The sequence below is a fragment of the Diprion similis genome, chromosome 12 (genome assembly GCF_021155765.1).
Source record: "Diprion similis isolate iyDipSimi1 chromosome 12, iyDipSimi1.1, whole genome shotgun sequence".
NCBI classification, from domain to species: domain Eukaryota; kingdom Metazoa; phylum Arthropoda; class Insecta; order Hymenoptera; family Diprionidae; genus Diprion; species Diprion similis.
Window position 1 is genome coordinate 598,653 of NC_060116.1, and position 24,893 is coordinate 623,545.

Below are 24,893 nucleotides of genomic sequence, written 5' to 3' on the forward strand. Positions count from 1 at the left end.
ACACAAAATCGCCGGAGTTATTCAACCCCGATTTTCGGGAATTGCATATTTTTTTTTTCTCTCACCAATTTTTTCTCGAATGGTTCTTTAAAGACACTAACTCTTCGCGTAAGTTTCGTTAGCAGATTAGTTCTGTAAAAAGAGTTATCAATTCTTCAATATCACGAATTTTTTATATTTTCAGGTAGCTTATATTTTGTACTGTAAATCGATTTCTTTATGTCGCTACATTGTTTCTTTCTGTTCAATACATGTATACGACGAAATAAGTGGGTAGGAGAAGTATGAAAAATCCATTAAAAAATAAGACTATATTAATCCCAAAACAGTTCAATATTACAATAAACATGAATTCACTATAACTATGTTTGAAGCATCTCATACATCGTCAATTCATTTAAATTGTTGCTTCTTCAACCTAAGGGTGCTGACTTGTTCTTGCAGTAAAGGTGCAGTTCGTGTCTATATATAATATCTATATATTTATTCTATCTATATATAATATCTATATATCTATTATATCTATATAGAATATCTATATATGAGGGTTTCTCCACGAAACCGGCCACTTTTTTTTCGACCATCTCAGATCTTCCCCATAATTGGGTATATGAAAAGACTACTGACAGGCACTCTGCGAGATTTTTTTCAGATTTTTAAATTCATTATTTTGGAAAATGCCATTTTTTTTCAAATTGATATATCTCGGAAACTTGAAGTGACTGAAAAAAAATGTATTCACATAAAAGTTGTATTTTCGTGTAAGCTTTCGAGCAGACGACTTTAAATAATTTTCACGTTCCGGTAACGCTGATTTTTTACCAAAAAAATTGAAAATTATTTTTTTATTCAAAAAGGCCACTTGTTTTTGGCTGAAAAAATTACAGGGTCTTTCAGTATGTCTGACGATATCACAACAAAATCGCCAGAGTGGCACCGCCAGAGGTTCCGGTATGAAAAAATTAATTTGTGTGGTTTCATTTTTTTACCCTAGAACCTCGATCCGAAAACTTAAAATTAAAATTTGAAAATTTTAAATTCAACGATTTCATTTATGCACAGTGCTACGGTCTCCCCATGGGTTCTCCTTTATCACCAGTACTGGCAGATATTGTGATGAATGATCTAGAACAACAATGCCTACGCAAACTTGATTTCAACATCCCTTTTTATCTACGCTATGTTGATGATATCCTCACAGCTGTTCCTGTTGATAAAGTCAATTCTATATTACAAATCTTCAACTCTTATGACCCAAGAATACACTTTACTATTGAAACAGCCGTGGATGGAAAGATCAGCTTTCTCGACGTACGGGTGATAAAGGACAACCCTGGGTTAAAAACGGATTGGTTCCATAAAACTACTTGGTCGCAACGATATTTGAACTATGTCTCACATCAACCGAAATCATATAAGATCAGCATCATTAAGAACTTAACAGGTAGAGCCATTAGATTATCTAGCCCGGAATTTCATGTAAAAAATCTTGATCTTATACACAACGTCTTATCTTTAAACAACTACCCGAGTTTTTTGATTACTAAATACATCAAGCTCAAATATAATGCCATTATTACTGCAGACAATAACAACAATAATTCTTCGATAGCTTCACCGAACTCAAAAACTTTTATTCCATTGCCTTATATAGCCGGACTCTTCGAATCCCTTAATCGTATTTTTCACAAATACAACATCTCTTTCGCAGGAACGAACAACAGCAATTTATTGTCCTTGTTCGATTCTGGGAAAGATGTGTTACCGAAAGAAAAAAAATTAAATGTTGTCTATAAGATTCCGTGTATGGATTGCGATCAAGTATATATCGGCCAAACGAGCAGGCAACTGCACACCAGAATTAAAGAACATAAAAGGAACATGTTAGTTAGCGAAGATCAGCATACGGCACTGACTAAAGATATTGTTAAATGTGACCATAGGTTTAATTATGAGGTTGCTTCCATCGTAGATGAAGAGCCATTTTATTACAGACGCATTCTTCTAGAAATGTTCAATATTGTCAGTCACCCTAATAGCGTCAACTTACGACAAGATGTGGAACACTTAAGCAACATTTATGTGCCGATTATTAAACCATAAGTCTCTATATGTATCCTTCATTACCGACTAGTCCAACGACCGTAGCACTGTAGCCCCATGTTATCGTCCGGTAATTAGCTTAATCTATGACTTGAGCCATGGTCGCGTTCAATCACTTATAGGTCGGGGATATTTCACCGACTTAGTTACAACGTCCGAGCATCTATTCTTTCTGTGGCGTACCAACTCGGCAGGGTATCTCGTTCTTCTACTTTCGACCGGTCTCAAGGATAGATCACGCTAAACTTGTCAACACCTTCGCTTAAGTTAACTTCGTATATCAAACTAAAGATGAGTAGTTGGGAGTGGCAGATTGCCATCCCATCCATTGTCGGCATGTTTCCGTTTGATTGTTTTCGTCTATTTTTGTAAAAATTTAAAATATGTGATCCGTTACGTCCACACCATTGCTGGCTATCTACATAACTCAAGGTAACGGACATTTCTGCGTAAGCCGGTTTCAGTATGTAAATTATAATTGTATCTGACGATAGTTGTTTGTTTTTTCTTTGGTTTTGAACGGATACCATTTACCATAATAAAAATTTTCGTTCCGAGGAGGGAAAAATCCTTCGAATTACGAATAAAATCTTGGGATTTTGAAATAATATTGTTCACATTCGCCACCTCCCACAGGTATGGCATTATCAGACTTCTATTTATGATCATACAGGGAACTGTTAAAAAAAGTTTCAGGGTGGTACAAATCGTTTGGCGAAAAAAAAAAAATTACTCTTTTGCAGTGGTATGGCGGCCATTGGGAACTGTCGGAAAAGTATGGCAAGGTGATTTTCGTGAATGGCTACTCGACGATGATTAGCTTTGCAAAAATTAGCCTGGTACAAATGGTTGAATTATTTTATTTAAATTAATGTATTCGCGTCGGTATGGCGGGCTGTAAGTCACATCCGAGAAGTATGGCATTACGCTACCGCCTACTTCTTTTTTTTTCGACTATCTGAAAATACAAACATTTTTGTGGAACAAATCGTTCGACACTCGATATTTATCCGACGCGTTCGATTAACGCCCACGCGATTGGGCCGCCGGTGCGAGCGCTATGACCATCATTTTCCTTTTTGCCTTTACGTAATTAGACCCCTGACGAACCGCCATACTGGTACAAATGACCTAATATTTTGTGTCACTATCTCCCGGTCTATACGGAGTTACACTCTCAGTCACACACTTGACACTTGTCTACAACATCCTACAAACACAGTTAAACATGTGCCTCTGCGACGAAATTCACATTTCTATATAGACTACGACACACGAAAACAAACATTCCGAATACACAGGTTGATGAGAGAAATTAATGACACTGGTGTCAGGGCGGCTAGGTGGTCTAGTGGAGTAAGTCTCCGGTAAAGCATCTCTAGATACCAGGTTCGATTCCTGGCTCCGTCGTTGATTTTTAAAGTCAAGCAATAAATATTCGAACTTCATTTTTCTAGATAACCAACATCGCAATCGTTTGATATGATTTCTTTTCATATCCTCCAGAACGTCCGGGTCCGTTCTAACAGGCTGAGTAGTGATACGGAGTTACACTCTAAGTCACACACTTGACACTTGTCTACAACATCCTACAGACACAGTCAAACATGTGCCTCTGCGACGAAATTCACATTTCTGTATATAGAATATCTATATATCTATATAGATACGAACTGTACGTTTACTGCAAGAACAAGTCATCGCCCTTGGGTTGAAGAAGCAACAATTCAAATGAATTGACGATGTATGAGATGCTTCAAACATAGTTATAGTGAATTCATATTTATTGTGATATTGAACTGTTTTGGGATTAATATAGTCTTATTTTTGAATGGATTTTTCATACTTCTCCTACCCACTTATTTCGTCGTATACATGTATTAAACAGAAAGAAACAATGTAGCGACATAAAGAAATCGATTCACCGTACAAAATATAAGCTACCTGAAAATATACAAAATTCGTGATATTGAAAAATTCATAACTCTTTTTACAGAACTAATCCGCTGACAAAACTTGTGCGAAGAGTTAGTGTCTTTAAAGAACCATCCGAGAGAAAATTGGTGAGAGAAAAAAGAATATGCAATTCCCGAAAATCGGGGTTGAATTCATCCGGATTATTTTACATTACGTTGAATTACTCCGGCGATTTTGTGTCGATCTTCTCAAACTTGTAATTTTCTGAAAGAAGATGAAAATACGCACATTTTGAAAAAAAAGTCACTCAAATCCGTAATTCGTTCAAAAGTGCTAGCACTTTAAAAAAAAAAAAACAGTAAATCAACGGAATCTGTAAAAACGAGTTTTTAACAAAAAATGGTAATAGCCGTGCAGAGAGATGAAATTTTTTTGGAGCAAGATGACCAAATACGGGTCCCCTTAAATTACCCAAAGAATCATATAAATTATTTACAAGTCGTTTGAATTTTTCGTCCCGACCTTGCTGGGTGGTTTGAAATGGAACCAGCCTATTACAGACTCTGATCTATCACTTTTCACTTCCTCTTCTTAACTTATTGATATAAGGAGGTGATCCTCCTCTTTGTTCCAGCTCCTGCTCTATTGAATTCTCATCTACTCCAGATCTGCAGCCTCCGTCTTCTCGTTAAGGCTCTTCGGTATCACTGCTTTCTCGATGTCCAATAACTGATGGTCAGTGTTCCCGATTTGCCTGCGCTGCTTCGGTCGGTTCAGCTGCTTCACAAGAGTGTTTGTGAGAATATTGATTAATTGACTTGTGATGAAAGGTAAACATATTCCACTGTATCAATCATTCTAATAATGAAAATTCGCACGTGACATTGATGAATGAAATGTTTCACGATGTCTACTTTGATCGATATCAAATTCATGTTGGGTTGTTACTAACCTTGGTAACACAATCCAACTATATGAAGCTTAACAGTTATAATTTCCGAAAGATAAATGAAATCATGTTTGGGATTTTACAAAACAATATATTTTCAAACATTTTTCTAATTACCTGATGAGTCTCCCGCGTAGGCTGATTCGTGCATTCTTATTTCACGTGCCACCGCTCTCACAATGTTGCGTTCATTTCACCTTCTTTGGTTAATTTTATTTCGGTCAACTATTCGTTTGTCACACATTTTAACGTGGGTTATGAAATGAGATACTACAGATTAGTAATATTAAAACGGACTCGCGTTTCAAATAAAATGTGGGTTCGTCAGCTTAGTTAATGGAATCAATAAAAGGCGTTAAGTAAAATATTTGGAGAAAAAATGCTTTAATGGCAATACGCGTTTCTAGTTTAAAGTCTGAAACAGAACTGTTTTTACAATAATAGTGGTTGATACAGCAACCCTATTCATTTTATAACACAAGAACGTTTATATTTCTTGCGTCACAAGCCGACTACTAGATCATTTGAAAGGAGGGTAAAACGGGTGATTTTACCCTTTGTAACAATATATTATCAATGGAACGGAACCCCCTTATATACAATATATTATCACACTGCGCGTACGGTACCTAATAACTAATCTCACGTCAAGAAAGTATAGGACAACTACATCAGCACCACACTGGAGCCCAGCTATAAACAAAAAGCTGGTGCAAAAGAGGCAATGCCACGATTTTGAATTGATAATCGAACTCGGACTTTCGCATAACGACACGGGCGCACACGTCAGCGCCCGGGCAATGGTGCAAGTTTGGCAAGCCACCCAGCCGCCTGATATGGCCCACCGCGACACTAGGATATGCCACAACAAATTTCTACATGGACAACTCAGAGTCAGAATAGAATAGGTCTGTTGTTCTTTTTGTTTTTCTCGGTATTAATTTGTTCGGGAGTCAATATTATCATGACACAGAGTTTGAAGCTACATGGCTAAAAAAATTTCGAAGAGAAGTTAATTCTGTCTGCTTCAGAGCTATAAAACATGTGTCATTGTCAGTTCAAAGGTCGCCTGACCAGAAACTGATCACGATCATGCAGCACCTTAATTAGGACCTAATCAAAAACCCCGAATCTAGGCCTGATCAACGAACCCGACGACAGTCAGATCAGCTGGTCCTTGTTATACCGAGTATCCGCGAGGAAAGTACGCACCTTGTGCGCAATTGGTCGTTATTTGGGGTCAAAATTAATTTTGCCTCTTCCGCCCCCCAAATCGGTTCAAAATACGTAAAAAACAACGCTGTAATTTTTTAAGATTTTTAAAAGAACGCTTGACCCTTGACCACAGGGGTTAAAGTTTTCCATTTAAAATACATGGGGTTTTCCTGCGTTTGCAGTCACTATTTTACTGTGGGCCTCAATATGCTTGTAAAATCCTGAAATTTTCAGCAATTAGTTTACAAGCATGTTGCTACATAGAAAAAATTTCTCAAACCCCTACCCTCAAAATGTTGTATAATATTACCATAATAATAATAAAAATTTAAAAAAAAAAATAATTTTTTTTTATTAATTTGTTTCCTCGTTTTTTTTTATACATGGTTTAAAATAAAATAATTTTCTACACGAGTTACAAATTCTTCAGTATTGTCCGCTTATTTGTGTCTGGATGTTTCTTTTGGTATTCGCTTACAATTTGTAAAATGAACTGTTTTTGTTGTTCGTTCCGTGTCAGTATTTCATTATACTCGGTGAACAGACGAACACCTCTTTCCGCGACGTCGTTAATCACTTTTAATTGTTTTGTGATTTTCAAACCGATTGCGTAGCTTTTATTCTGACTCCAAACAGATGGATCAGTCTTTAAAAACTCGTGATCAATTCCAAACCTTCGGAAATAGTTGAGGGTTTGAGGGGTTACGAAATGATCCATTTCTTTGTCATAATAACCACCAATGTCTTTCAAATTGACCTGGATCCGTTTGGGGAATAATTCGTCGATTTCTTCGTGTGGATTCAATTCCAAGACCATCTTACGCTTAACATCAAATGACACATTTTCGTCAAAAAATGCCATCGCAGCTGCCTCAGCATTCAGGTACCATAAGTGGTTCCTGAATTTGTTAAGAGTGACATTCGAGATCTCTTGATCTGTCGACTTATAGTTGTAGAGGTTTTTCAAAAACTGTAAATCGTTATTTGGCGCTGCTGACGCAAGTGGAGCAGTAAACCATGCGTCAACGTATAGCATCACGATAAATATCGATGTGTCTCGAACCGCCAATCGTTCCCCATCTGTCATTGGATACTGTTCTCGGAACATGAACATTTTCAGGCAATATATTGCTTTCGCCATCCACCGTGCGTGATGAAATGCTCCCGGGTAAATGAACGTGACCTGAGTAGATGAGTCAGATCCAATGAAAAGAAGGGTCAACTCCAGGAACTCCTTGTAATCGTCTCTCGGTTGAAAGTTTTCCAATGCGTTTTCTGCAAATGATCTTATCCTTTCGACGTGGTTAGGTGTCAAAATTCCCTTGACGTATTCATCTTCGATTCCACTTCTGTAACTGGTGTGACGAGAGGTGAATCTCGCACTTATTTGGGGGGGAGAGAGGAGGGAGACGAGAGACGGGGAAGAGTGAATTCACGTGCCGGCGTTGTGGAAAACAAAGTGTAGCGTGTATTTGGTCTTCTTCGACGGATCTTAATAACTAATTAACAAATTGGTCGGTCCCACGTGGCGGCTGGTCACGCCCCAGCCGATTAGCGTCCTTCTTAAATCTAAATCCTTAAAAACTAATGAATTATTACTAATGAACGTGTGAGTGAAAGGGGTGGGTGTGTGTGTGTGTGGAGGTGTATGGGGAGTGGGGGGGGGGGGGGGGGGGGCGTGTGTGAGGGGATCTGAGGAAGATGCAGTGGTTGGATGCGGTGATTGGCGGTGGCGGTGCGGAGCGTGGTTGGTGTGCGGTGAAATGGAGTGAGATCAGCTGACCTTTTTGTATCGTTGCTGGGTAGTCTTGGCGTCCGGCGGCGTTCGTGGCTGGCACAAGAGTGCCTTCTCCGGCCGGCCCGGCGCGTCTTCGGGTGCGCCCGGGCCGGTTCGGCATTGTTCGGCCCCGCTCCGCGGGTTTGGGGCTTATTGTGACGTGCACGCGGGGTGCAACGTCACACTGGTTGTGTCCATTTTTTTCCAAGCGTCGCGAAAATTTTTGAAGAGTGGAACGTTTGGGCCAGTTGTAAGTGGCAATTTTATTTCAAATACGCTGCGCAACACCAACTCGAAGATGTGGTGTCTGCAAGGCAAGAACAAAAGACTTGTTTGCAACAGGTTCTCTAATAGTGTTGCTGCACCGTTCTTATTTCCCAAATTAGAAGCCGTTGTGTCACAGCAAAGAGCTTTTACTGATCCGAAAAGTCCCCAATCTCTAAGAACATCATGGATCGCATCTGCTTGGGTTACACCTTTGCTGTTGTCTAATGCTGGAACACCGAGGAGCTTTTCAACGCTACCATTTGTAGCGACAACAGGTACTCTGTCAATCATAGCCCGTTTTGTTAGATCCAGCAATAGTTTTCCGTCCCAATGAATAACGAGAGCCTCCAACGTTTCGGTTTGGAAAACCTTTTTAATTTGATCAGCTCTTGCTGCACGCACTTTCTGTCGATATAATCGAATCGATGTTCGGTTGAGAGTCAATGATCGTAGGTCAACGTTCAGAGCGTCCGCTATTGCAGCAACTAGATGTACTGCATCTCTATCACTCACTTCACATCTATCGAGGACGGCAACGACTTTGTCATTGAATATATTGACATTCCCTCGAGATTTTTTGCACGCCGATGGCCCAGCTTCATCTTCACTGTCGCTCTCAAGAGAAATATTGGAGTATGCCCCGATACATCCTTGACTCAGAGTTTGAGACGTAGGGTCTTCTTTACTTGGCAATAGTTCCGCGAAATTGTCTGAAACAAATTATTATTGTTTTGATATAATTTTGATATAACGTAAAAATAATAAATAATATTATAAATAAAAGTCATCACTCACCTATCAAATCAATGTCCATTCGACTTTTGGATTGTCTTTTAGATATAATTTCGTTTCGCCTTTCCTCTTCTCTTTCCATTCTTTCGAAAAGACCTTCGACATTGTTGATATATCCGACGCGACCATTTCGTCTTTGATTTTCAAGGAACATCCTTCTTGTTTCATCAACTTCTTCGAGAACATTTCCATGAGCAATAACAAATAAATTGTTCAGTTGAGAAGAAAAATGTTCTTCTCTTTCACGATTTGAAGTTCTTGTCTTGTGTCGTTGCAAATCTGTCCATTCCTGATGCAAAGCCAACAGTTTGTCTATACAACGAGACTCGTTTTGAATCGGCAATCGCGCTTTGTCCCAAAAAATTTTCACTTCTCTTATGACTAATCTTGCACTGTCCCGTGTATTTAATTTCACGTCTCGAATATTGAAAAACAGAACTTTCAGCACTTGTTTTTTTGATGGCAACTTATTTCCATAGATCTGAGTATCGAGGTCGCCGAGTAAAAAAATATTTTGGCGTAGATCAGGCTGTTTAGTCATTACGAAGTGAGGTTAGGGCACATGCCGCTACAAGTAAGTGTTTATTTATGACGATGGTGACGGGTGAAATTACCCCGAACACTTTCGCACGCTAGTTAGTTTTTATTTCTAATATTTACACAGATGGATGTGCCACGGATGATTTATCGTACAGTTATAGTTCGTCGTGAATTGAGACCGATAATGACACGAAAGAGTTTTATACTATGAGAGTGAGCGTGATATGTCGAAGGTACGAGAGATTCAATGAGAGTGAGCGCGATAGAGCGATCTTGAGAGTCGAATATACGAGAGCTCTATCAATTGAGATAGCACCGAAAAATTGTATAATTGAGTGAATTATAAAACCGGCGAAAAACAGTACGGATTCCTCCGGCGTCGCGTCGTGGTCGAGCGAGAAGGACAGGGACTGCTCGCGAATAGGTAAGCGAATATCGAAAAAATCACCCAGGCACAAAAAAGCAGACAATACTTAAGAATTTGTAACTCGTGTAGAAAATTATTTTATTTTAAACCATGTATAAAAAAAACGAGGAAACAAATTAATAAAAAAAAATTTTTTTTTTTTTTAAATTTTTATTATTATTATTATGGTAATATTATACAACATTTTGAGGGTAGGGCTTTGAGAAATTTTTTCTATGTAGCAACATGCTTGTAAACTAATTGCTGAAAATTTCAGGATTTTACAAGCATATTGAGGCCCACAGTAAAATAGTGACTGCAAACGCAGGAAAACCCCATGTATTTTAAATGGAAAACTTTAACCCCTGTGGTCAAGGGTCAAGCGTTCTTTTAAAAATCTTAAAAAATTACAGCGTTGTTTTTTACGTATTTCGAACCGATTTGGGGGGCGGAAGAGACAAAATTAATTTTGACCCCAAATAACGACCTGCGCATGCGTCCAGTCGTTCGAATTTAATTAGTCGTACTTTCTTCGTGGACACACGGTACATGCAAGGTAATCTGACATTATCACCTGATGTGAGCCTGATCGAGCAATCCACGACTGGGCCTGATCAACAGCGCGTGACGAGGGCCTAATCAGGCAGCCTGATCAGAGAGATCAGCGCCATGTGGGACGCTGCGTTACATGCCGCATCAGAGCCGGATAATGTCACCTGATGTGAGCCTGATCAGGCAGTAGGAAAAATATGATCGGGGCCTGATCACTGCCCGACTGAAATTTATTTGAACTTTTGGCTCTCAATGCAGTGTTCAAATCGATATGACTCTCTATCCATGCAGATTGTTTATATTTCAATACTCGATGAATTTCACGCAATCTCGAACCGTTTTTGATAAATTATGATAATGTATAACATAGCGTGGCTTATTCTGCACCGCAGCTAAAAGTTTTGGAGTTTTTCCACCCGGGGGTTTTTGATGATGCGGACAAAAGGGTAAATCTTGATGTAAAATGTGAACATTGACGGGGTATTCTAAATCTACCTCCAATATGTATCCATTATCGAACTCTTCGCCAACGCGCATAAAATCAAAATCGTGTACACGATGCACCCATTCAAAATTTTCTGCAAGGTAAGTACTGAGACATCGCCCAACCATACAAATTATTGACGTCTAAGTAGAGCAATGATTTGGTTTCCAACTGTGGATTGTGATCTACCATATATTTATTATTCGTTCTGCCGTATCGATTCGAGCATTGACTCAATCCTTCACGCAAGCCTCCTTCGATGAACAGCAGCAGTTCAACGTCCGTGAGCAATTCTAGTTATATTCTTGTGTGGAATAGCATGCAATCCCACGTAAAACCGGGTGAGGTACAGTGGTACGCTGGATCGAGCTTATACATTCAGAGGCAATTGTTTCGGAACTTTTGAAAAGCGTCTGTGAGGAGCATTACGTTAACTTTCAGATAAAAATCACTGTACACGCCCAATGTCGTGATATTAAAACTGTCCTAAACGTTCTGTGCATAAGTGTGGTCTTCATCTTTAATATGTTGATCATTCAAGACATTATAGAACGATTCTGTCGCGGGTAGTGAGCGTTCTTTCAGTCTGTTGACTTCGGTTACATGATAATAGTGAAACACTCCTTTGCGGGTAAAAAGATTTAATTGCAAATCTTTGACGTTAGGGAATTGACATATCAAATTGATTGAATCTTTGTGTCGCAGGTGAGAACTCAGTTCAGCTAAAAATGAACTCATATGTCGATATGAATCAATGAATTGAAGTTTGACCGTGAGGTCGTAAAAGGTCTAAGTGAATGCTATATACTTTTTTTAGGTAGTGGATAGAACACTGAGTGAGCACAATTTAATATTCGCCAATTCGCCGATTATGGAGTCTGCATCGTACCCACTCAGGTTATGGAATACAACGGGTATGGTACGTTTAGATTTGTAGTTTAACTTACAATTTGTATGTGCAGGTCCACGATATGGTCCTGTAATATGACAATGACCCTTCACGCGATCATTTAGCTCCACAAAATCATAATCAGTCTAGCAATAAAAGAGGCCATCCTATATTGGCAATACTATTTAATAGGAAAAAAATTTATAATATTTACAGATCATAGGCCCCTAGAAAACTTTAATATAAAAAACAGTCTTGATCCAGAACTAATTGATATTTTGAACTATATTTCTCAGTTTTAATTTGATATTGTCTACAACCCAGGAAAAGAAAATATAAAAGCGGATTGTTTGTCAAGAAATCCTGTACTAGAGTCACATGAGAATGCAGAAAACGAATCCGTGATCAAGATAGCAAACTTCTTACAAATTGAGGAAGTAAAAGAGAATCAAAAATTACCTCAAATAGATGACTCGTGTGAAAATAACGATGACATCATCTACAAAAGACTAAATAATAAAAAGAAAGTATGGAAAGCAGAAGAATTCGGCGCTTCACTGATTAAAAGAGTACATATTGAACAAGGACATATAGGAACAAAACAACTAAGGCTGACTATCTGTCACAAATTTTACTTCAAAAACATGCATAAGCACATCAAAGCGATATGCAGAACCTGCGAAACTTGCATTTAAAACAAATCTAGAATGGGATGTTTCAAAGCCCCTTTGTCACAGTTAGGCCCAGCAGAGAAACCTCATGAGATAATGTCCTTGGACACAATTGGAGGCTTCAAAGGAAACAGAACTACAAAAAAGTACTTACACCTAATAATAGCTTCACTAGATTTGCCTACATCAGTACATCAAAAACTCGGGTAACTAAAGACTCTATTAAATTAGTAGAAAAAGTACAAAAAGATGGTAAAGTATCAACCATTTGAACAGATGAATATGCAGGAATAAATTCTGCACAATTCAAACAATACACAAAAAAACAAGATATAACACTAATTTTCACAGCAGTGGACTGTGCATTCTCAGATGGATTAAATGGAAGAATGAACCAAACCATAGTAAATAGAATAAGATGAAAAATCTACGAAAATGAAGAAAAATCATGGGCAATCATAGCAGAAGAATGTGTAAAAGATTATAACAACACAATACACAGCTCAACAGGATTTACACCAAACTACTTAAAAACAGGAATAGAAAACTCGTTTATACCAAAACAATTAAACAATAATAATACCAAAAATTTAGAAGATGATAGATTATTAGCGTTAGAAAACTGCAAAAAAATACACAATCCAATTAAGAGGTACTATGACAAAAACGTTAAAAAAAATCATATATAACGTAGGGGATTTAGTATATATTCAGAATGGCAATGAACTGAACAGAGGCAAACTAGATGCAATAAGGTCACCTTACAAAATAAAAGAGAAAATTTCTGATACAATTTATTTAATAGATAGTAGATTAAGAAAACACGAATCAAACTTATTTCACGCTAGTAAATTGATTCCGTATACAGCAGGGCTCCACCCTCTGTCTTAAAAGGGGGGGGATGTAAGTTCAACGTTATACGCCAAAATCTAATCGTACGACACTGCCGCATAGCATCAGTATCATAGACGGCTCCGAGCAGAACACCTCGTGAAAAGCCCACTCTCACATGGTTATATTGTGACGTGGCGGGTCTACCAGCCCGTCACCGACACGCACCTCCACTCCCAGGCGGCCGCGTGAATCGCTCCTAGAGAGCAGGGGAGAGTCCTGCCGTGCCGCATCAATGAACAACCAGAGTTAGCTTCAAGATTTTTGTATTATTGCTAATGCCTTTGTTATTCCCCCTCCAAATTCTCTAAGGCGACCGCCACTGCCGCCACCACTGCCGACGCCGTCCAACAACCACCCTGCGCTGCCGTCGCGGGAAATCGGAGGAAGCACTGGACAACCGGCGTGGAGTTCGAAGCCCCGGACCCAGTAGTCGCGCTGTTGCTTGCATGGACATCGATGCCGCCAGAGACATCTTGCTGCTGCCGCCCAGGGGTCGAGTTACCTCCCCTGAGTCCCTGCTAAGTCCGGCCTTGCCACCCGGCACCCACAAACAACCGGACTCAGCCTCCCCCTGGGTACTCCGATGCCGAAAGGACACTTCCGCCTTCGCCTCGACCACCCTCGCAACCCGCAGCGGCAAACAGACCGGCTGCCTAAACTCCCGCCGGTCTCTCACCAAATTCTACCTATCGACCCCCCCCCCCCCCCCCCTCCGTAGAGCCACCGCGGGATTTCGATCGCCGAGAGCGGGCGGCCACCTCACTCTCCCTTGCGCTGTGAATCAGTTTACTCCGTTTCTGATATTCACACTGTTCTGAGTTCTCTTGGCTACTTTAGCTACATTTTGTGCTTTACTTTGATCCTGATTGTTCGTGTTTCGATTTGTTGCCGGCCGGCATTGGTCGGCCATTTTGTGTGAAAGCCCGCGAGCCTCGTGGTAGCTAAGCTTTTCCATTTGATTGTATTGTTAATGTTGTTTGCTATTCTTATTTTATAATTACTATTAGATGCTCTGGTTGTCCATTCGGTGATTTTCTGCCGTTTTATTGTAACGTATAACTTGTAAAAGATCGAGTACCGTGCCGCTTCCCGGCCGCGTACAAAGTACGTGAGTGTGAGAGAGAGAAAGAATCTGTGAGTGAGTGTGTGCGCCCCGTGCCGTTGTTGCCGTGCGTAACTACCACCGTCAAGCAGCGACAGGCGACCGTGCCGAGATATTGTATACGAGCGAAAAAGGATTATTTTGTATTTGCGAAGACGTAAGACTGGTAGCGAATTTGTTTTTTGAATTCGTTTGCATTGTTCTGAGTTTTGAAATTTTTAACGAATTTGCTTAACAACGATTCTGTAATTGCATGAGTTATTGAACTGTTAATGATTTTACTTCGCTGATCATTCGCCTAGCTTGGTCACTTGCCGCTCATCGCTTTTAGCTTATACTGCTTGATTTTGCCGTTGTTTATCGAATTTTCTGATTTTGTTGCGATGTTATATTTTATTTTCATTTGTTGTTGAATTGCATCGAAGCGTACCGCCACCGATAAGACCGCTTGCCGTGTAAATATTTTATTTTTTGTGCCTTCTGCCTTGCCGTAACGGCTCTCTTTGTTAATAAATGCTGGTAATTACATCTACGATCATTTGATTGTCATCTATACTATTTCACCCATCACGCCCACGTTCCCCTCACCGCTAGCTAGTTAGCTGTTTTTACGTGCTTGCCCCTGTTAAAGTTTTGCGTTTCGGATTGAGCTGTGTGAGTTTGGTTCGCCGTTCGAGTCGGCGAACGAATGCTATAGTGAAGGTAAATTTTGAATCTAGAAGGAGTAGTCTCTTACGGCTCTCTCGAGCCTGGCGCCCAACACCTGTTCTGCAGTGCCGTCAATTACTTTTCCATCTGATCTACTGCCGTGTTGGACAACGCCATTTTTTTAAACGAGCCTCTGTGCCGACCCCGCTTTCCCCCGGGTGAAGCAAAAAGCACGTTACAATATATAACTTCCGTTTGTTAACGTCAATTGTATCGATTCAGGTTAGTTTTAAGTACCTAGGTTTATTATAAAGTTGTAGCGAAAGCTAAGACATAATTTTATCTTAATTACAGTTATAGTGAACTGCATCCTACGTGTCTGATTTCAAACCCGAATCGTTCCCTTTGTCAAGTTTCAAGAGTAATAGGAAATGATCATACAATGCTCTTGATGAAATATTCTTTCGTACTATGGAGCCAATATACAATAGTAACAGTTTAAACTCGGTGCACTTTCATTTTGCTAGATGGATGATAGATTTAGACTTCCTCTGGAATTCATTTATTTGACTTTATAAGTCATATTTGACTTCTCAAAGATAAAATTCGTCTATCCATGTAGTATTCACTTTTCCGACACAGTCGAACTTTCAAATCTCCAGTAGTCCAATCATCTAGTCCATTCTTCATTGCCTTACCATTAAGCAAATGCAACTTATCGAAGAGAAAGGTTTTCACCATGTCAATTAGAGGATCTATTTTCAGTAACGTACTAGTTCAATTATGATGATTTGTATCATCCAAGTTCCGAAAAGATTCGTTCGTTCTCATTGGCCTATCAACCTCAGGATAGACTGTACAGAAGCCTCTGTTTTTGGCATACGCTTTCCATGAACGGTACATCTCTCGCATGCACTGTAGCCCCCGTGAAATTTAATATACTTCAGTAGTGCTCGAGCTGGACCATCGCAAATAAAACATTATTTCATATTCACTTTGTACATATTTCTATTTATGATAATCCCACGTCTTCGGAGTTCATTGATTTTTTCAATGAAATTATGGAAATAATCTGATATGTCGTGAGGTTTAGCATCTCCGCAGTAACATGCTACGACAAACTTTTAGTAGATATCAGACTATGGGCAATACATTCTGCAGAGTATGGGCCAGAATTGTTTCTTACTAGATTCAAAAACTTGGACGAAACACGATGATATCGCTCTACATGTGATGCTGGCGGGGATCACCGCCCCACAAGATCCACCCACCGTGTGTGTGTGTAGAGGAGATGGCACGGGCCGGCAGCAACATATAGACGGTTTTGACAGTCAGTCGGTCACCAACCCTGCCATGAAGTGGAATGAACCAAATTTGAAACCACAGTACCGACATTCCTCCGGCCAGCCTACCGCTTCACTGTCGTTTGCTTCAAGAGACAAAATTTCTAATTGACAACTTTTTCGACGCTGGTCGAAGGAAGGGAGGAACCGGCCCAAATTCAAGGAGGACGAGGAGGAACCAGGCCACGCTAACGACGCCCCGGGGCCCTTTCCCTTGTAGTTTTGTGCCGTTCTGTTTTTTGTCTGTTTTTCTTTTCGCGTAACGTATTCTATTTATTTCGTTTTACATTTTATACCACCTCTATTTTTATATTTATACATTTTATACCTATATTTAGTATTTAGTTTCGCGGCGCGTAATTTATTGTGTTTTGCTTTTATTTTATCTTATGCATCACCTCTATTGGGGCCTTTTATTTATACATTATACCTCTCTGTTTATTATTTAATCTCGCTGCGCGTAATTTATTGTGTTTGTTTTTTTTTTATTTTATCTTGTATATCACCTTTATTGGGCCATTTATTTCTACGTTATACACCTATATTTATTCTTATACCGGGACCATCTCTAGAAACTAAACAGGAACTGCTCATGCGCCAAATGATTCAATTTCATTGGTCAGCGAAATTGCCCCGCGGAGTAATTTTCGTCAGCTAACCAAGGCGACCAACGTACACGAAATGTGACAAGGCTCTGAATATCTCGCGCGTAAAGTAGCGTATTGAGGTTATGTTGATATTTATTCCTACTTATCGTGAATTTTCTAAGAAAAGTGTCATTCAGCAATACCGTAGTTGATATGAGAAGATATTTAATCAACACAATAAAGGCGTCAATGGAGAAACAAATATCAAAAGCCACAGAAATTGCATCAGTTATTTATTGAAAGAAGAAATCTGAAATTAAATGTGGAACGTCATCAACGAGTGGGAGTCTAGACAAACTGAGGCAGGTAGGTAAAAATATTGTTTATTCCAAACAGATTCTTTATTTACATAAGATTAAAAATAAATGGATTGTTGAAACCGAGTAGAAGGTTGCTCCGGAGTATATTTGTTACAGTGCAGTGCTCCGGAAGCCAGTAATCAGTGCCAATGAACATGAAATATTAAAATGAAATCAGTAACAAGGAATAAAAGAAATAGTGTATCTTGAAACACAAAGCTTAGGAGTACAAAAAGTAGCAATTCGTTTTTCTGTCACAATTTATTGAAAATAAGTGGTATTCAAAACAATTAGAAGCTCTTGTCTGATGATAATATCTTTTAATATTTTCAGGTGGGAAACAAACATCATCGAAGTGAGACTAAAGTTGTCAGGCGTTGAAGCGTGCAAGTAAATTTCTGATACTATGATATTTGCATATTACAATATTTTCACATGTATTCAATGATAAAATTCGTTTGTTCTGACAGACTTAAAGTTTCAAGTTTGGATAATAGGATGAAAATCATACCTTACCTGATGGTCAAAACGTTTTGGTGGCTAGGACCCTAGTTTCTCGATTGGTGCCACCGTTCCAACCACAGAACCTGGTTGTTCCGTTGTTCCATTAGACAACAGGTATCCGAAGGAATTTCTTCTGGTCATCGCCACCTTCTGAACATCAGTCGTGGCAAAATTGAAGAGCACAACACGCTACAGATCATGGTGTTTGAATATTCTATCATTTTAGATCTATCGAGCCAATAGTAATAAGTTTGTTATTCAACAATTGCTGCTAACTAATTTTACAGAGCAATCATTCCGTGCACCATTGTAATCCAAGCAGTATTATTGGCCCGAATTATTTTTCAAATTTTATTTTCGGCAGTTTTGATATTTTATTTTTCACTCTCTTGGTATTCAATTCAGATGAATACTGTTTCAAGTGTTAAATCAGATTCCAGGGATGAATTTTGATGTGTAAACTGAACCAATCTCAATCTAAAAATGTTGGATAACTTCAGTTGAAAATTTCTTCAAAGTCAATATCAATCGACAGTATCATCTGACTAGCTAGTTGCAGCTATCATCCGTGCTTGAGCCTCGTTCAACCCCAGTAAGGTCTAAGGAATGCATTCACTTACTAGTACACGTTACAAATGATCACTTTGTCTACAATAGGACTTACTTGCTGGCTAACTTTTTTATGATGAATCTTTATCAGGGAGTCATCCGGTAACTTATTGAAAGCTTGGAACCAGATTCAATTTTATACTCTTACAATGGGCCTTCATTGAAACTGAGAGTTTGTGAATCTCCATTTATTACAATTAATTCTGCATCCCATGTTAACACTGTTCGAAATAAAAAATCTCATCCTAAGATTGGAAATGGAATCTGCAATGCAAAAGTTATCTAGTGGCACAAGTTAAAAACAAAGAACCTTATAACGGTTTCTGCGACAGAGGGATTCCTTCCGGATATTCATGTTACTGGATGATGTTCGGAGCACTATGAACAAGATATTGTATTGGATTTAGGTTTAAGTAAATATTTTCATGAACGTCAGTGAAAATTAGATATTCATTTGTTTCAAAGGAACAAGGGGTACAATGTTGAACCCGATAAGTCAATATTTTCATATGAATGTTCTGAACATTACTCTAAAACATGATTATCCTTAAAGTTCATTGTGACACTGAGGCACATTTTGAAAATGTTGATTTTTAACTTGTGTCACAGAATGTTTCTGAGTTTTACTCTTCGGATTAGATTTCTTTAGATTAGATTTGAAATTGAAAGAAACCGGAAGATCTAGAACTTCCTTTTCCAACCAACAAAAGTGGCCGATGATCTCTGCATGTATCATGAATTGAATGGGAAGAGAAGACATCAGCGAACAGCAGAGATGCTATTATTTTGGCTGTATTTTATGTTGAAAGAAAAAAATTTCATTGTTATTCTTAATGTATGAAGTAATGAAAATGATTGAATAAATTGTCCCCACCTACCTGCTTCGTTTCTTCCAAGCACCCAACATTTGAACAGATTTCTTGTTTCAATCGAATAGGAGGAATTTTCAAAGAGCATCAGCATTAAATTCCGACCGTTCTTCGAACAATCAATTTTCAATGACAAATGCTTCCCAAGCCTTTCCGAGTGACTATCTCAATGACTTGAGATTCTAACCTCAAAAATGCATGTGAACTACATCGCCGACAGAAACAGAGTTTGACAGCAGGGTCTCGGGGTGGCCAGACTGCAAGGACGGCGGATTTAAATTCGCGCATGCGCAGTTCCTGTTTAGTTTCTAGAGATGGTCCCGGTATGTAAGGCCGCGCGTCATTGTATTGCCCTATGTTTTTGGCTTTTTTCCTGTGGGTTGTTCGCTTTATTGTTTTCTTTTTTTGCTCGAACCCACACCGTCAATATTCCTACAAAGAAATAAATAAATTATCAAGCAAAGAAAAAAAAAGTTCGTTACAAACTGGTATTCCATTGACATTAAATTGTAGAAAATTTAACTCTCGGGATGCAATGCTTTAACTACACAAGCCTGAAGCCCATTTTCTATGCCAAAGTAAACAAATTGACCATGTTGTGTTTCATTCATGATATAGGGGCAAGAGTCCATTTTCAAAAAAGTTTTGACCGATTTTGGTAAATTAGGTAGTAGTATTCTGCGTGAGATGGCCAACAGTTTATCCAGGTTTTTTCGAGCAACATTAGATTCGATAGCCCACTGCTTCAGTTCATCATACTCATGTGCTTCTTCCTCTTCCTCCGCGGACTTTCTATCGCCAGATCCTCTTTGGTCTAGCTCATCTGCAGCCACCGATCCGTTACTTGTGTCTTCTTGTCCATCTACATCTGATTCGGCTGTTGTATCAGCTCGTCTTTTCTCTTCCTCTTACTCTGTTAAATCTTCATTCGAATCACCTCTGTTTTCTTCCACGTGTGCTTGAAGATCGTTTCTTTCTTGTTACAGGCCTACAACTGGGTATTCTGGAACTGGTGATTCAGGGCCATCTGCCATTACGATAAAATCTTTATGCTGATTTGATGGAGATTTTCAGTCGGTTGTAAATTGAGGGCTCTAAGACTCCAATGAAGTTGTGATAATATCGAGTTCTTTATTTTTGAAATGACAAGAACGGATGTGATGAAAAACTCGTTCCAACAAAATTTAGATTATGGTAGTATGTGTACTGGAAAAAAATGTCAACCATGTGCGATGGAAGTGTATGCGTAAGGAACTTTTGGCGGTGATGCGCTGGAAATTTTCTGCCAAAAGTTCCTTGTACGTTCACTTTCATCGCAGAAGGTTAAAATTTTCTGCCAAAAGTTCCCTGCGAGATCAATTTCATCGCAAAAGGTTGAAATTTTTTGCAGTACACATTCAACCATGATATAAATTTTTTTAGAAAGAATTTTTGATAACATCTATTTTGGTCATTTCAAAAATAAAAAACCATGTTATTCAAATTTCACCGGAGTCCTTCCTTAACCCATTAGAGCCCAGGAAATAACTAGGTCGGATAGCATCAAATTAATTATTGCAGTTATAGGCAAATAGAAAAATAAAATACACGTATTTCTTGTCTTATAACATTTGCGATTGTTGGTAAAAAATTGTTCAATTAATCAAAGTAATTTGTTTCAAACAATTGCGATGTCATAAGAAAAATACATCCATTTTATTTTTCCATTTCACTATGAATGGAAATTGTTATAGTTTCATACTGTATCTGACCCAGTTTTTTCTAGGCTGACCAACAATGTCAACGGTTACAATGATTGAAAATGAGTGCATAAATTCAACAAAATTGTTTTTCTAAATGCCACTCACCTGATGAGTCTGCATCTAAATCATGCATCTCAATTTCACGTGCCATTGCCCTCGCAATTTCACGTTGCCTTCGTCTTCTTTTGTTAATTTTATACTTCTCCACTACTCGTTCATCACACATCTTATGAACAATATCGCACCCCAATTAATAATTACTGGTAACTATGTAAATAACCTCCAAAATTGCTTTTACTGCAGCAGTGACACCACAGAGCCACTTCAAAGCCTGGGCAGCGGTGCAGGTTTGACAGCCGCAACCAATACGAGAGGAACCCATATCAATTGTGGTTGTCTTAAATCGAATTCTCGGTAGTTCAAAATTCGAATTCGGTTCTATAATTATCGTTTGAGACCATTGTCCATTGATAGAAGTGCATATGTCAATCATAACCGAGTATTTTGCAAATTGTGGCAAGTCACAAAAATACCCGATGTGCCTAATTGTAGTATTCTGGCATGCCTTAACTTTCTACACATACGACTCGGCTCAGTCGGCAAATAAATAATAATAAATAAATAATTATTGGACTCTTTCCGCAGGGAAGTTCATTTGGGGACTCGAGAAGGGAGAACCCAAATTTCCAAGAGTATAGAAAAAAAAAAAGAATTAGACAGAATATACAAGTTTATTTTACTTACAAATTGCTGTCGAAATCCGGCTCTTTGTATTTTGTCTGATACTGAACAATGTAGATCGTCGACAATGTTCGATGTACACAATATTCACTTAACAATTAACGGTTACGAGAGGCACTTCTGGTAATAACTGATGCAAATTAACAGAATACAATATTGACGATATTGGGCGTAATGCGTTCACGAGATCGACACAAAAATCGTTTTATAACGTGTAAAATATGTAAATTTGACAATTAATACAATAAACAAATAAGGGTTCGACGGAAGAGTCGATTAAAATATTCGATTGACGTAAAATTCAAGGTATAGACAATGTACGAAAGCTTGACGAAGAGTTGTCGCAAGAGACAAAGTCAAAGACGATATAATAATGTATAATACACGAAGTTTGACGCAAAAGTCGATATTACAGTTGACACAAGAGACGATGTACGATTTACGGGGTTTGACACAATTATGGATAATTTAAGAATATTTCTTCTAAAATCAATACCTGAGATAAACAGCTGAAAATTCGAGTGGATACTTCTTTCTGCATGTATAATCTCATATTGAAGAATGAAAAAATCGAAGGGGTCATGAAAAAATTGTCGTTGAATTGACATGGAATGTATTGAAAAGTCCATATCAATGGTTTAAGGTAGTAGTCTGGTAACTTGGTTTCGACAAATCGTCTTTTTCGCACATTTCGATAGTTTATACCTTCAAAAATAACATATCAAAAGTTCAAGTGCATATCTCAAACAGTTTTTGACTTACACGAGTTACGAGGCTACGAGTAGCAAATCATCGTCAACGGGCTGCTTCGATATTTATTGATTTATAACCATGAAATCAGTATCAAACTTCAAACACGTTTTTCTCGCAACAACGTTTGTACGGTCGGCCGAGGTAATAAAGAAATTTCTATCCAACCAACTCGGCTGAAATTTGGATATGCTATTCTACTCATCAACATCCCTCTTAGGAACTAGAATTCTTTCTTTTTGTCTCTAATTTTCCATTTTACAGCCCGATTTCCGCTGAAATTAGGTTGCTTTTTTTTGGGAAATCTACCATTTTGTTATTTTTCAACAAAATTGTTTAATACTAGTTCTAACCAGAATGACAAGCTTACAGAACAATTATCTTTTCGATTTTTTTTTTCAAATGTTCTCAAGCGGCGAACTCACGGGGGCTAGCCGTCTACTTTTTTTAAGACGCACACGTCAGTGCTACAGAACTATAACAAATTTCGAAAAATGAAAAAAAAAATTTATTGTACACTATTAGATACCATTAAAAATTTATCAAAAAATCAAACTAATTGAATTTTATTTTCTCCAAAAAAAAAATTTCCGAAAAAGCATTGAAAAACGTGCAAATTACCAGACTACCTTAAGTAAGAGATAACGAGATTGAACTGCGCATATCCCGAATGACAGTTTGCTACATCTTGTACATATTATCATGAAAGAAATAATAGGAATACGGAAACCTATGACACTCCATCGAACATTCTGAGATTCACGACTCTTTTGGAGAGCAAATCCAGCTATTCAAAAACGAATTTGAGTCTGTATGCCTCTAGCAATAGCTACCGAATAAACGGTCACTGCATCCTGGTTCTTTGGTTGTTCACGCAAGAGATTTTGCTTTATGCATATTTTTCAGATTTCGTGACCCAATAGAGGTACCAGTAATGTTTTATTGGAGAAGGTCATTGAAGGAATAGATTTTGAATTCGAATTACGACGTTTCTGCTGCGCCCAGCACAGCAATTCTCAGGCTACATTTATCAGAAACAACATAGATTAGGTAACCATTTGGTGAGATAGTGCCGTGTGCTTGTGCTTGATAATTTTTTTTTTTCAGGTAAGCACGTTCACAGCACCGTGTACACTAGGATGGTCCTTGAAAAGGTCAATTTTCAATATCGGCTGACGCCCCCCCCCCCCTCCCCTAAATCGGTTTCGAATAGTTAAAAATTAATTCTCGAATTTTTTCAAACTTTTATACTATAACCCGAGGGTCAAAGATGGTGGATTTCTCCATTTAAAATACACGTGCTTCGGGCACATTCTTAGCATATATTTTATTGGACAGTAACTATGTTCAAAAAAATCTGCAATTGCGAGATTTTAGTGGGCATTAGTGCTACTACCGGAGGAAAAATTCACATCATCATACCACGCACTCTAGACAAATTACACACCCTTGAAATCTGACTTTTTTCTATTCAGAGAAAGTGTATTATGTCTAAGGTACCTGGTATGACGATGTGATTTTTTTCTCAGATTTTTTCTCGAAGCTACGGTTTTTTTTTAAGATTATTATTCCTAGCATATGTGTTCGAAACACCTGTATTTTGGATGAGGACACCCACCCTCTTGGGGCACGGATTAGAGTTGGGATAAGAATCTGACAAGATTAGGGAATTTTTTTTTTATACTTGAAACCGATTTGAGAGATGTGCAGGTAGAAATTGAAGAATGACATGTCCAAGGACCACCCACCTGTACATTTTATGTGGAATTACAATTTTACCATGCGAATTAATTAAGAGTTACCGGTTGAAAATACGGGAAATGGCGAAATACAATGTTAAATATATGTAAATCAGTATGAAACTTACTGAAATTGATTATCGTAACAGCCTAGATGTTAATTCCATGGCATACGGAAATAAAATGAATTTAAATTAAATAATTCACATCGGCTGACTCACGAAACGGTAAGACTATAGTGGTGCATTAATCTAGATGTGGTGTTGATCAGAGATTTAGAGGCGCCAAAATTTGAGTACAGTGTTTCGGAAAAAAAGTTTGAACAATTGGCTTATATTAGAGTCAAGTGACTTGAATGCTATATATCTGTACGTTTGTTCACAGTGTCACTGTTCGGGATGTGAAGCATTTGCTTTGTAAGGCGTTTATGCCAATTGTCTTCTT

At 38.4% G+C, this 24,893-nt stretch overlaps 1 protein-coding gene and 1 long non-coding RNA gene across 2 annotated transcripts in view; both read right to left on the bottom strand.

The window, feature by feature from the left end:
• Window positions 1-3,540, bottom strand: part of LOC124413425 — a 28,584-nt gene extending 25,044 nt beyond the window's left edge. The window contains exon 1 of the long non-coding RNA XR_006929867.1: window positions 3,373-3,540. This is a non-coding gene — a long non-coding RNA (uncharacterized LOC124413425). The remainder of the gene's footprint in view (window positions 1-3,372) is intronic.
• Window positions 1-24,893, bottom strand: part of LOC124413421 (dipeptidase 1-like) — a 1,027,592-nt gene that overhangs the window by 174,785 nt on the left and 827,914 nt on the right. The gene's annotated exons all lie outside the window — the stretch shown is intronic.